This window comes from Diospyros lotus, chromosome 15 (genome assembly GCF_014633365.1).
Source record: "Diospyros lotus cultivar Yz01 chromosome 15, ASM1463336v1, whole genome shotgun sequence".
In the NCBI taxonomy this organism is placed as follows: domain Eukaryota; kingdom Viridiplantae; phylum Streptophyta; class Magnoliopsida; order Ericales; family Ebenaceae; genus Diospyros; species Diospyros lotus.
Genome location: NC_068352.1, coordinates 10,118,742 through 10,132,640, shown reverse-complemented (window position 1 = coordinate 10,132,640; position 13,899 = coordinate 10,118,742).

The following is a 13,899-nucleotide window of genomic DNA, read 5'->3' as shown; positions in this document are numbered from 1 at the left end:
TAAACATTTACATTTTGGGGTACTCCCTTCCATTGATTCAGTTGTTTAAAATTATTAAACTACCTTCTAAATCTTTGAGCTTGACTCTTTAACATCACAAAATATGGGATATTACTTATTTTGATTTGGGGTATTACAACGGAACTAGCACATATCTACGGTACCACACGCCAAGTATGCACTAGCCTCATCGTAATAGTGCCCTCAGCCTGTTCTCAACTCTGCGGCATTAGCACATGTTTATGATACCACACACCAAGTGTGTAGTGGCCTTATCATAGCAGTGCCCTTAATCAACTCTACAGTCCCCTACTATTTAGCACCCACTTATGATACCACATGCCAGGTATACAATGACCTCATCATAGTGGTTCCCTTAACTAGCTTAGCTTGGCGGCACCGACACACATCTATGATACCACACACCAAGTTGAAGGAAAATGCCAACTATTGGAGTATCAATGCAAGGGTTTAACTAGTGTTTAAAAATATTTTTTGAAAATGCATATAAAGCAACGAAAATAAACATCAAAAACACCTTACAAGACCCGTTTCCAATAACCATATTCAATACAAGACTAAACCATTCCACCTCACAGCACTTACAAGGCCGATGTAGAGGCTGGAATCCTTACTGGACAACAACGCCTTGCTCTTGAACAACTTTCGAACAGATTTTTGATTAAACCAAACCAACTCCCAAAAACACAAAAGGCCTAGTCAGTCCATGCTTTGATGAATGGTTGAATCCCTCAACTCACTCTACATACTGGCTAGAGAGAGTGAGAGATTGGAATGAAAATGGGTTCAAAGAATAATCTCCAAACCAATATAGACTATTTATATGGTTAGGTTGCTACTTTAGCAATGGATAAATCAAATAGGGGAGCAATGGAGGAGGGGCAAGGGTTCTAGAATCAAGAGTAGAAGAATGAGCAAAATCCAAGAGAGAGGTTGCAACAATTTTCAAGACTGAGTCACTCTCATTCTTCTTCTCTTCTGCCTTATATATGAAATACATAAACCCTAGATGTCCAAAATGCACCCAATCAGACAAAACTGATTAAGAGAGAGATGAGACCAAGGGGTGACAAGAAAGACGCACATCGTCATCCCTTTTGTCCTCCCATCCTCCTCCTACGCCAAGTGCCTCAAAAAAATTGTTGCATAAACAACAAATTGATCGAGCGATTCACGACCTTCTGTAATAGAAATTGTTGAAGGAACTGTCGATCATTATGTTCATTTGGTAGATAGAATCGGTCAACAGTTCCAAACAAACTATCGACCATTTTGCTTGATAAGTCGACAGAATCGGTCAACAACCTTCAAAAGTTGTTAATCATTTTTCTTCCATTCGACTAAGTTTTCATAAATTGCATCTAGGCCTGTCATTAACACTTAGTGACCCTTGCACCATCCCATGATGAAACCGAGCCACTCGTTAACTCTTAATGACATGCCTGCCAACTCTTAACAATTGCTTCTTATTAAATTGATCATTGAACCCGATCCATTAACTCTTAACGATAACATCATTAACTCTTAATGACGATTTCAACTTTAATCACTTAGTCAACCACTACTCCCAGATATGCGTGTGACCTTTCTAGGTCCACTACTAAGTATCAATTAGGACACATCAAATTCTTTGACGTTGACTAAACATTTTGGTTTACAACGAGGATCTCTCCATCTTCTCGATGTACCCCGAAAGACCCTGTGTGACAACTAGCATTGTGTCAGGGTGATCCTACTAGTAATGAAGTCTTACTTCAAAATAGAACCTATTTGGGCTTTTAATTCCCGTGTACGATAATCCCTCCATTGATTATCTTCCTGATAGAGTGTGAGTCATGGACTAATCAAACTCACTAACTCGATGACTATGCCAAAAATCAGTGTGGTGAGGTTGAGATGACATATCAGAACTCCTTTCGACATTGGAAAACTTTCCAATCAAGTGTACCCTGGCCAGGGGCTTCTTCAATCAAGACCACCATTGATCGCATAGGGTGTTCACCTCAAGCTGGAGGTCGATAGATCTCATTAGCAATCACCTCCCTTCATAAGCCACTGCACAGGGACCACACAATGCATCTCTCACTCGGTAATCGGATGGTTCTTAGCAACGATAAGTCCTTGGCACCGACATACAAGACAACTCTGTTGCCTCTAGTCTAAGGACCAGTAACACAATCGAAGCCATTGATAGATCATAGATCCTCTTAACCATGTGATCTATCACGTGCGTCACATTCAGTAGGTGTTCCACTAGCATCTACCCACATATATACTATATCTATATCATAGATTATGGTATGTGACTCATCGTTCTTTATCATTAGTGTTCGTAGAATCTATCCCACAAGTGGATGGATCGTAACAAATAATATAATGATGAATAGAGTGTCATACGTGTAACGACCCGCTCTCACCTACCGGTGTCACCGGTGAATAATCGACTGGATTACTCACCCGACAAACCAAACACTGAAAGATTAGACTATGTTTCAACAGGAAATACCCTAGGTGGGAACTAGGCTTCATCCTTTCCTTTGCTTCACTCGAGAAGTCGATCCCAAACACAGACAATGAAACACAACAGAACGGGACCTAAAACTTAGGTGAGCTTCACCTTTCTCTGGCTCGCCTCACAACAAGCCAAAGGTGACCCAGGCACAAAGCTAGCATAACAGAACACTTCGCTAAGTATTGGGGATTTATGAGAACATACCTTTTCAGTCCTTACCTGATTCGAACGCGGCTTCCCCAACCAAGCCATATATAACAAGCAATCTCACAAACACCTATCACACTATGGATTACAACAGCTAGAGACATCCAGTGCTCAACAACACTTACATTCAATCACATGAATATATACACATACCACCACATGAATACATACAAAGATAATATAATTCACAAATTTGGGCAATAATGCTAGTCGCCACATCAGTCTCCCGATACCATTCATGCTTCCATCTGGACATGCTTCATCTATAACATGAGGTAAAACCTCATGAGTTATTAAGATTTAGTAAGGGTGCAATGCATAAGTAAATGAATTAAATAAATTTACCTCAGCCATCTGGAGGAGAAATTCGAAAAACGCCCACACAAGCGTTGCCTCATAGAGTGCCACCTTTTGCTCAAAACCCCATTTTGAGCCTTCCAACACGCTCTTCGAGCTCCAAATTAATTTTCAGGATTTTCTCCAATTTTCTAGATATTTTTCTCATTTTTCCAGATTTTCCCTCATTTTCTTTTTTCTATTTTTCCTTTTTCTTTTCTTCTTTCTCCTTCATCTTCCTCCTCTGTTCTTCTCTTGTGCGCACCTGCTCCTTCTTCTTCCTCAGGGCTAACCGCCCCTGGCCTCCACCGACCACCCACTACTGCCCGAGTTGCAGCTCGTCCCCGACGGCCACCCTTGATGATAGCGCCACCGCCATCAGCTGCCTCAACTACGAGCAGCCATAGCTGAGCCTCCATGCGCATACTGCAACTACCGCAACCAGCCGCTGCTTCCGCCATCGCTGATCCCCACTTTAGCTGCTGCTCTTGGCGACCCTGCAGGCCGCCTCCTGCCACTACTACTCTGCCTTGCTTCATTGAAGGCCACGACAACTTCCATCGTGGCCAACCATGAACGTTAGCTTTCATTGCAATAGCCACGACCGACGCCGCTGCCTTCTGTTGCTGCTAGCCATCCAGCCGCCATGATCCTAGCTCTCTTCCTCGCGATCTCTCCTTTCCCTCTCTCATCTCTCGACCCTCAACTCTCTCTCTCTCACTCTACTCCTCTCGTCCATTTCAAATTTTAGAGGGGAAGCTTCCTGGAAGCTCACACGCGCGCGCGTGCGCATACACACACACATACACACACACACACATATATATATATATTACAAAATAAACCGTCATTATTCGATAAATTTTATTAATTAATTACTCAACATCAACTATTGGCCTCGATAGACCACCCGAGGTCCTTTAAAATCATTGAAATTTCTTTATTTTCCAATACCATGTAATACGGGGTATTACAATACGCACGAGAATTGGCTAATGATTTCTACTTTAACCACACTTAACCTTAATAAGACACACAATTAGATGTTATTAACAATTGATTTTATAATAATTATAACTAAATCATTAACTATAAAATCATAAAATAATTCTTTTGGTTTTGAAACTCAATAATCTAAGGCACTTCAGGAATCCACCATCGCTCTTGATATGACTTAATCATCCATTATTCAAGTTATCTACTTCTTGTCCTTAGTTAAAAATCAATGATCCTATAATAACCAAAAGCCTCTCTCGATAGTCATTCTGTTCTATGCATATATATGAGATTAATTATCTCTAATCAACCTACAAATATATAAACATGCATTCATTCTCAATGATCATCACAATCTGATTTCACAAGACATAATAGTATCTCTACCTATTATAGGACCTTATGTTGTTTATTACCATGCGCTAATTTGTATTGAATCTCTCAAAAATAATATGAATCACAAACACATTTTAATGGTGATTAAACATCAAATCAAAATTAGAGTATAATAAACAATCAACCTAACCGACAAGAATACAACAAAATTGAATAACCTTGAATTAAACCAACAATGAACAAGGTTTCATTATTCACCCTTGTTACAAAACACCTAGCCCAACATGGTTTCAAACATTAGAAGAACAATATGAATGGGCGCCATGTTGTGAGATAGAAAGAAGAATCAGAAAAATACAACCAAAGCTTCAATTCTACAAAAATTCCCTTCTTTTCTTCCGTCAACTTGGCTTCGTCTTCTTCCAAAAATGTCCCAAATCCTCCAAGAATCGGTCTTTATATAGTGCTTTTTAGGTTTTCAGAGTCGTGCACCTTCAAGAAGTCCATCCCTATTTGATTTGAAAAGAAATGGGCTCGAAGTGGCCTTTTCACAAAGCTTTGAGCCTTACCGCAGAATGCATTCCGCAGTAGGACCGTGACCTTCAGCAAAGATGTCCAACTATAATCCTACAACATAATGCATATCGCAATAGGATCGTGAGTTTCAACAACTTCCTTCCATAGCGGTCCTACTGCATAATGCATATTGCGATAGGCCACGAGCTACTTTCATTTGGCCACTCAACTCTTCAACTTATTTATTTTTATCTCCTTGTTTTGTGACTTCCTGAACATCCACCCTGAAATGTCCATCCATGCTGGGTTCAACTCCAATCATACACTAAAATGATAATTTCCACTCCAAGTATCCTCAAATGAGTTTTTCACCTAATTGACCACATACAACCAAATTAAGTAGAAATCATGCCAATTAAATGAATAAGTGCTAAGTTTATAGGCCAAAATAAGTGTATAAAAGATGCTTATCAATTAGCATCTTATACTAATCAAACATAGTATCCCATGTGCCAGTCTGTACTCGATAAATCATAGTTCACTTCTGAGAAGTCTAAGGGTTGGGAATTATCATTAAGATATCCTTAATATAAAGGTCTTTAGTAACATATTCTTAACACTTAAAAAGTAAGACCTTTAATAGGAAATCTAGGGACTCGTTCATATATAATAGTTGGAGAGCTATGAATGAAGATATGACCTCAAAATATGAAAACACATTTTGTTATATATATGTGCAAGAATTACATCATTAGTCCCATTATTACAATTTGCCAGATGCCATCTAAATTTAGCATTAGGACACCAACACTAACAATCTTTCACTTGCACTAATGCTAATGTACAAGCTACATGTCCTCACTGCATCGTCGGTTGATATTTAATATTGATTTTCTAAAGATAGTGATAAAGATAAGTCTGTGGTAGTGCTTTAGTTAGTAGGTTTGAGACATTCTCTAATACCGTGATCTTTTGTAGCTGCACATCTCCATGTGTTAAGATCTCTTGGATTAAATGGAAGCGTTGCTCGATGTATTTGGACTTCTAGTGAGACTTAGGTTTCCTTGCCTATGTAATGGGTCCATTGTTGTCGTAATATAAGGATATCGACAACTCAGTGAATGGGGACCACTTGATGTTCATCAATGAACTTCCTCATCCAAATAGCCTCCTTTGCAGCATTATATGCTACAACATATTCGGCTTTTGTAGTAGAGTTCATAGTTATTTCTTGTTTGGAACTCTTCCAGCTAACTGCCCCTCCATTACAGACAAATACAAATCCGGATGTAAACTTTCTATCATCCATATCAGATTATAAATTTGAGTTAGTGAACTCGTCAACACAGATATTGTAACACCCGGTGTTACAAGTGTTAAAAGAATGAGAAAGAAAGTGAGAAAATTCCAAAAATGCCCTTAAGAAGGTGTTGGATCTTGAGATTGAGGGTGCCCTATGAGAGGGGTAATTTGGTAATTTGGATAGAGAAATCCAATAAAGGGTATTTTGATAAATTAAAAATAATTCCTATGTGGAATTAGGTGTGTAAGTGAATAAAAATCCCAATTTGGTATTTATGTGAGATATATGGGATTAATAAATTCGCAAAGAGTATTTGGGAAATTTGGAATTTAATTTTGAAAATAGGGAAAATGGTGGATATTAAATTATTTGAGGAGAATAATTATATTTTCCCTAAGTTGTGAATTAATGTGGTAATGCCACTTGGAGAGATGAGATTAAACTTGGAAGCCAAGGTTAGTGTCATGTTGTGACACTTGGCATTTTGTGGTTCAAGTATAAATGAGAGATTTAATTAAATGCAAAAAGAAAGGATAATTGGTCTTTCAAGCATTTAATGAGAGGCATTATGGTGTTGGATTAAAAGAAAATCCAAAAAGAAATTAAATTAGTCACCCCATTAATGCTTGAAAATATAGTGATTTATATAAATGAAAAATGAGGGAATTATGTCTCTCAAGTGTGATGGATGTGAAATTAGTCCCATTAATTTAAATGGGAAAGAAATGGAAATTAGTCACTCATTTATGAGTGAAAATGGGAGGATTTATTTAAATGAGAAATAAATAGAAATCTCCAAGTGATCCAAGGGTTAGGATCAAGTCTTGAAAAGGGTGAAATATATCCAATGGCTTGGATTAAGTCTTGGAAATGACATATAATTGTCTCATTAAAGTAAATGAGAAAGAAAAAGAAATGTCCAAGTGATCCAATGGTTATGCTTAAATCTTGAAAAGGCAAAATAATCCAATGGATGAGATTAATCAAGATGAAGAGCATGGATTGTGTTTTCTCCAAGAGAGGAAACTTGTTTATTTGAAATGAGTGGTGGAGATTTAATTATCCTTAAGCACATGGATTGTGCTTTGAATGGATGGTGGAGATCCATTCTTGAAAATGGGAAAGGATAGTATAAAATGGCAAGTGTGGAAGACTTGTCTCCCTTTTGGCCATTTGTAGAGAGAATGAAAGAAAGAAGAAAGGGAGAAGATGAAAGAAATGAAGAAGAAAGGAAAGAATGGAGAAGAAATGAAGATCAAATCAAGGTATGTTCCATTCTTCTTCTTCTCTATTTGGTATTCTTGTATGCAAAGTGAGTGACAAGTTGGAATGTCATCTTAGATGGAAGAAGATGAAGATGGAAGCTCTCTTGAAATAAAGATTTAAATATTCAAGAATGAGGTAAGGGATGGCCCCATGTGGAGGAGGCCTTGCATTGCATTGTAAGTAGGTTGCATAAACTTTTATGTATCTCTTTGCATGCTTTATTTGTTCATGAGACCTATGGCCATGGGGTGGGAAGGAAATGGTGGGTTGATGCCTCAAACCATGTTGGGTTGTGAGGATGGAATAACCTAACCATGCTTGCATGCATTTGCATTACATAGACTTGTTATACTTGTATTTACTTTGCATATGCACCCTTACTGAGCTTTTGAGCTCATGAGGTTTGTTGAACCTCTTTGTAGGTGTTGGAAGCCTCAAGGGAAAGGTGAAATGGGGGAGAAATGGCTATGTATTTTTGGTTGAAATGTAAAATAAATTATGTTTCATTTTGGTTTCATGTGTATGAACCTCCATGAATGAGGTTAGATGTCATAGTTTCCACTTTAATGTGTAAGCCTTGTAGAAGATGAAGATGGATATCTTCTTGTAAGCTTTTGTTGCAAATTAGTGGATGGTTGATGTATGTTATGGAAACATCAAGAGCATGGTTTAAGCCTTGATTTTGGAGAAATAGAGGCTAAAAATTGAAGGAAAATGAAGTTTATTTATTCATTTTAATTTCTGGAAATTTTGGGTTAGGAGGCCCAAGAAGTAGAGAAAAAAAAAAAAAAGAATAGAAGTGAAGGAGCAGCCAGCGCCCAGCAGCCAGCAGCTGGCTATTGCAGCAGGCCGCAAGGCGGCCGCGCCCGCAACCAGCCGCGCGGGCGGCCGCGCAGCATGCGCGGCCAGCGGGCCCCGCCAGCCAATTTTTTTTAAAAAAATGGAAAAATTGGAGAATTTTGGGGCATTTCTTAATTGAATTTGGGCCCCGGAGGAATTTTCAAAATAAAGGGATTTTTCGGGCATTTTGGAGATTAATGCCGAAATTTTAAAAATTTGAAAATGATGAGTTTTCCTCCAAAATTGGTGATCCACCAATGGATTGGTTTAAATGGTGATTTTTGGAGTCCGGTAAAATTCTTGGTCGGAAAAGAATTAAATTCAAATGAGAAAATAATGATTAGGCATCTTCACGAGATTTCTTTTAATCAAATGCGGTGTGGTTAAAGCCTAATTTCGCTAATGAATCCTAGGGATGAGGGGAGGGAATGGAAGGACGAGCCTAGTTCCCACCTAGGGCGTTTCTTCTTGAAACATAGTCCGCCCTTCATCAAAGACCAGGCAGGTGGACAATTCGAGTAATTGTTCACGACTAACACCCGTAAGTGGGAGCGGGGCGTTACAGATATCACCCTTTCCATACACCAGTAACAAATTCTTAGTCATTCTCAAGTAGTTAAGGATACTCTTTATTGTTGTCCAGTGTTCCAAACTTGGATTGGACTGATATCTGCAGTGACTCTCAAAGCATACGCGATATCTGGTTTGGTTGAGAGTCCCTATAGCCGAGGCATAAGGGATCTTTTCCATGTTTTCTCTCTCTTCAGGTGTCTTGGGAAACATCCCTTTAGAGAGATGAATTCCATGCCTAAAAGGTATAAAACCTTTCTTGGAATTTTCCATGCTAAACTTCTTTAGCATATTTTCTATATACAAACTTTGGGAGAAACCTATTAATCTCCTCGCTATATCTCTATAGACGCAAATTCCCAAGAAATATGTCACTTCTGCTAGATCCTTCATGGAAAATTTATTAGGCAACCATAATTTAATTTACATCATCATGCCAATATCATTCCCTATAAAAAGGATGTCATCCATATACAAGATTAGAAAGGCTCACGTGCTCCCACTAACTTTCTTGTATATACAAGGTTCATCTGAATTTTTAATGAAACCAAACTCTTTGATTTCATTATCAAAGCAAATATTTCAAGACCTTGAGGTTTTCTTAAGACCATAGATGGATTTCTTGAGCTTGCACACCTGATTGGTATTGGAAGACTCAAAATCACGTGGCTGCTCCATGAATATATCTTCCTCAAGATAACCATTCAGGAATGTCATTTTAACATCCATTTGCCAAATCTCTTAATCGTATTGTGCTGCTATGGCTAACATCATTCTGATGGATTTAAGCATCACGACTTGTGAAAATGTCTCCTCATAGTCAATACCATATTTTTAACGATATCCTTTCACCACTAATCGTGCTTTGAAGGTCTGCACCTTCCCATCAAGACCAATCTTTCTTTTATAAATCCATTTACACCCTATATGAATTATTCCTTCTGGTGGATCTACTAGAGTCTAAACTTGGTTCGAATACATAGATTCAATTTCTAACTGCATAGCCTTTAGCCATTTCTTAGAGTCGATGTTTGACACTGCCTTTTCATAGTTAGTGTGGTCAACATCTTAACCACTATCTCCATACAAAAACGCTTCCTATATCTCTTCCATCATGGAACCATGTCATTCTGAAGGATAAGATACTCTACTAGATCTATGTGTCTCATGTGGAATGACAGTACTAGGACCTACTTCTTCTGGATTAACTTTTTCATTGGGCTCGACTTGTGGTTCATAAGACACTTCTTTTAATTCTACTTTCTTTCCAATGCCGCTCCCTTGAAGAAACTCTTTCTCCAAGAACGTGGCATCCCTACTGACCAACACTGCTTAGTCGTTGGGAAAATAGAAGTGGTATCCTTTGCAATGATTAGGGCACCCCACAATCTTCCTTTGCCTGAACGAGATTCTAGCTTATCTGTCTTAAGTTTCTTTGCATAGGTAGGACACCCCATATCCTAACATGCTTAAGACTGGGTTGCCTTCCAGTTCACATCTCATATGGCATACTCTCGAAAGACTTACCTGGAGCTCTGTTATGGAGATAGATTGAGGTGTATAGACCCATAGAGATAATGACAGATCGACAAAGGTGATCATTGATCATACCATATCCAATAGGGTATGGTTTCTTCTCTTAGAAACACCATTCAACTATGGGGTTGCAAGGGGAGTTAACTAGGATATAATACCATTGGCTTTGAGGTACTCATTGAATTTCGTACTTAAGTATTCATCACCTCGATCTGATCAAAATATCTTGATACTCTTTCTGGTCTGATTTTCTACTTCAAGCTTAAACTCCTTGAAATTTTCAAAGGATTCAAAGTTATACTTCATCAAGTACACATAACCATATCGTGACAAGTCATCAATCAAGGTTATGAAGTAGTGAAAACCACCTCTTTCCATTACAGAGAACAGTCCACATACATCTGTGTGGATTAACCCTAATACTTTACTGGTTCTCCCACTTTGTACAAAGGGTGACTTAGCCATTTTTTCAAGGAGATAGGATTCATAAGTTGGCCTCAGTTTAGAACCTACGGGATCAATTAATCCTCTTTTGTCCAATTTCCTGACCCTTCTCTCGTTAATATGGCCTAGTTTAAGATGCCATAAGTGTTTAAGGTTAACATTGTCATCACGAGAATGCTTTCCGCTACTAGTGGATGCAACATTTACATCCCTCTGTCTGACATTCTCATGTAACTCTAATATATAAAGACCATTCACCATGATGCCCATGCAAACTACATCATTATCATAATGAATATGACATGCATTAAAAGTAAAAGAAAGTTCATAACTGTCTCTTATAATATTAAGTACATGCCTAGAATTAAGAGTAATAAAAGTTGTCCCTATAGCTAATATCTCGACTAGATTTCCATTCCCCACTCTGAGGATAACTTCCCACTTCCCAAGCGGCCTACTCTCCTCGAGATTGTGCAAGCAAACACAAATATGAGAAAGTTGCACCTGAATTAAGAATCCAAGAGATGGAGAATGACCAATCGCATTGATCATCTCAATAACATATAAGGAAGATACACATGATCCCCTATTCTCATACTGCATAACACTTTTCCTTTGATCCCTTCTTTTTGTGCTTGCCCTTGGAGACTTTCCTTTTCAGCCCAAGCTTCTTCTTCTTAGTGGAAGAACTCTTCTTTCTCCTAGAAGGTCTTGAAGATGAGGCTATCGCAAGAACTCCTTCTTGTCTCTTTCCTTTGATCTAGGTTTGGGCAGTTGTCAACATATTTAATAACTCTAGGAGTGGGCACTAAAGCTTGTTCATGTTAAAAGATTCTGGGAGTGACTGGAAGATAAGGTCAATGTGCAGCTTGGCATCCATGTAGAAATCTAGCACTTCAAGTTGACTAATCAAATTGATCATCTTGAGTACGTGGTCTTCCAAATCAATTCCTTCTGCCATCTCGGCCTTCAACAATTGATTGGATATATCATATCTCATTATTCGACTATGTTCCCTATAGTGCTCTTACTAATTCACAATCATGCTACGAGCGTCAGTTATGTGCTCATACTGATGTTGGAGCTCATTGGTTATAGACTCTAAAATATACGTCCTAGCCTTCGAGTCTTGATCTTGTATTTCCTCTCATGTAACCCGTTCCTCCTCAGCCCTTAGAAAAAGATTTAGGGACATGTTAATCCAAGATATCAAGAATTTTCTCCATACCCAAAACTAGTACGAAGCCAATCTTTGTAGTTAGGTCCAGTTAAAATATTTTTGTCCAAAATATGCATGGTAGGGTTTGAAAGTGTCATTTTTGAAAATGCTTCATAAATAAATAAATAAATGAGTGTTAGTTTGATTTATCTTGCATAATCCATTTAGCTTCGATCTCAAACCAAATGGTATCTCCCACTCAATTTTTTCAATCCCACACTTCCCATGGTGGAGAACACAAATCTCCGAGGGGACTCGTGGTGAGTGATTGAGTTATCTCCTACATGAATACCCCTCAACACTTTGGTGGTATGTTGGGATACCCACATATTTGAGTAGGCAACTCTTGCCTCTCACATCTCATGTGAGGTTCGATCCAATGACCCATATGCCACCAATTTCTCAATGCTTTGGTGGTATGTTGGAGAGTATCATATATAGTTAAGACCCACCGTCTTAGCCAGCGATCCATTTGAAACGTTTATAACCTAAACACTTTAATGGTATGTTGGCCATATCCATGTGGAGTAACCAGCAACATCAAATGTTTAAATAGAAAATCCAGTCAACTCTCAAGAAATTCACCTTTAACACTTTGGTGGTATGTTGGGTACACCTAATCAAGCGACGAATTCCTACAACGGTGGAAGGTCACGATAAATCTTATTTACCATATCTAATATTAGTTTGCACAATTTGGGAAGATTTCGGTCTTTATTTTATAAAGTCTCACTTTTCACATGCTTTTAAGTTTTTCCATTATGTATCTCATATATAAGTAAACTCATGCATACAAAATAAATTCATAATTTATTTTCTTTGAGGTTTCACTTTGCACATGCATTAAGTTTTCCCATCATGCATCTCATACATAAATAAACTCATGCATTCTAATGGGGTGATCATGGACTTTTATGCCTATTAATTAAATCTAAGCCTCTGAACTTAATCAATAGCATTTTAGGGACAATCACATAAAGGGGAAACACCCATCTCATAGGTGGATCTCTCTCAGCCTTCTTGCTCCTTAGCGTTACCAACTTTGAATGACTTCTTCATTTTACATAGAATTTGTACTATACATTTTTCTACTAAAATGAAATTTACAAGAAGAATTATGTCTCATTAAATTCCCGAAAAACAAAATGAAAATAATTATTACAGACTAAGTGAATACCTGTAACATACATCCAGTCATTCGATTTTTTTAGGCTACAACTTAGCTTAACCGAAAACCATTTCTGATTTGATTTCTTTCAGCGTCATAAATCTTGCCTCGAGACGCTCGTCAAAAATATACCTTTAACCTTAGGTACCTAAGCTCTAGGGTACTCCCTACGACTGATTCGGTCACTTATTGCCATTTCAAGCATATTTTTCGATATTTTAAACTCACTTAAAATACGTGGCAACTTCACGAAAATATGGGGTATTATATTCTCCCCCCCTTAAAAGAATTTTGTCCACGAAATTTGAAACATACTCAAAATTATTAAAGGTTAAATAATTATTTCATTCTGGAATACAATTTCTGGAAGAAAATATAAAAATTTCCTACTTTATTTCCATTTCCTCGAACAAATGAGGATATTTCTTCCTAATTGTTTCCTCAAGTTCCCACGTTGCCTCGTCATCCGAGTGCTTTCCCCACTGAACCTTCACTAACGGGATCTCTTTATTTCGCAACACTTGAGTTTGGCGATCTAAAATTGCTCCAGGTGACTCCGGGTAGGTCAAGTCATTCCTTAGCTCAATTGTCTCCACCCGAACTTCGAGGGTTGGATCTGGCACATGCCT